Source organism: Zingiber officinale, chromosome 4A, assembly GCF_018446385.1.
Source record: "Zingiber officinale cultivar Zhangliang chromosome 4A, Zo_v1.1, whole genome shotgun sequence".
Taxonomy (NCBI): domain Eukaryota; kingdom Viridiplantae; phylum Streptophyta; class Magnoliopsida; order Zingiberales; family Zingiberaceae; genus Zingiber; species Zingiber officinale.
This window is the reverse complement of record NC_055992.1, coordinates 58064547-58066072: the sequence shown is the minus strand read 5'-3', so window position 1 is coordinate 58066072 and position 1526 is coordinate 58064547.

The following is a 1526-nucleotide window of genomic DNA, read 5'->3' as shown; positions in this document are numbered from 1 at the left end:
GAATTTTCATATTTGTTGTAGATTCTGTGACGAATTTGGCAACAAATTATTTTTATCACAAAACTATAATAATAACTGACAAATTATTTGTCGCCTAAACATCTCACCTCATCTATGTTTCACAATACACAAATAAGGAATCCTAGTGTACTGGTGAGATGTTGGCTTCCTAAAGCTATAAGATCATGCACCTAGGCTAATTCCATCTTGATATTTTTGAAAATATATTTTGTAAATCATGGATCTAAAAGAAAAATAAGTTTAAAAACTATCAATTAAAAATAGCACAAAAATAAATATCTATTCTACAAAGCATATACCTAATTGCCATCTTAAACTACTAAATTCTTATTTATGTAAAGGTTTGGTAAATATATCTGCTAAGTTTGATGTAGTTAAGTTCAATATTCCCTTTTGTAATATGCCCCCTAACAAAATGATGTTTAACTTCTATGTATTTTGTTCTAGATTGATGTACTGGATTTTTAGTAAGATTTATTGAACTTATATTATCAATGAATGTTTTAATATTTTTATAGTCCAACAAAAAATCTTTTAAGGCATGGGGCATCCATAAGAGTTGGGCAACACATTCTCCCATAGCTATGTATTCGGCTTTAGTGGTTGATAGTGCAACACAGTATTACTTTCTACTAAACCATCTTACTAATGAGGATCCTTGTAATTGACAACCTTCACTTGTGCTTTTTCTATCTAGCTTACATCCGGAATAGTCTGAGTTAGAATAACCAATTAACTCAAAACTTGCAATTCTAAGATACCATAGTCCTACATTAATTGTTCCTTTTAGATACCTAAAAATTCTTTTAACATGTGTTAAGTGGGATTCTTTAGCACAAGTTTGGTATCTAGCGCATATATTTACTGCAAATAATATATTAAGGCTACTTGAAGTTAAGTACAACAAACTGTCTATCACACTTCTATAATAATTTAGCTCTATGAGTTTACCATTTTGATCATTATCTAATATTATATTTGTTGCCATAGGATATTTTAATTCTTTTGCGTCTTGCATTCCAAATTTCTTAAGTAGTTCCTTTGTATATTTAGTTTGATGTACATAGTTTCCTTCTCTAGTTTGTTTTATTTGTAACCCTAAGAAGAATTTTAATTCCCCTACTAGACTCATTTTAAATTCATTTTCCATTAAGGTTGTAAATTCTTTTTAAAAATTTAGATCTAGTTGAGCCAAATACTATATCACTATATATATTTGGGTTATGAATATGTCTGAATCAAGAATTTTTATAAATAATGTTGTATCAATCTTTCATTCTTTAAAACCTCTTGAACTTAGAAAATTGGACAGTATTTTATACCAAGCTCTAGGAGCTTGTTTTAACTCATATAATGTCTTTTTTTAGTTTGTAGACATGATTTGAATGTTCTAACTCTTCAAAACCTGGTGGTTGACTTATGTAGACTTCTTCTTTAATTAGCCTATTTAAAAATATAGATTTTAGATCCATTTGATATAGTTTGAATCCTTTATATGTTGCATA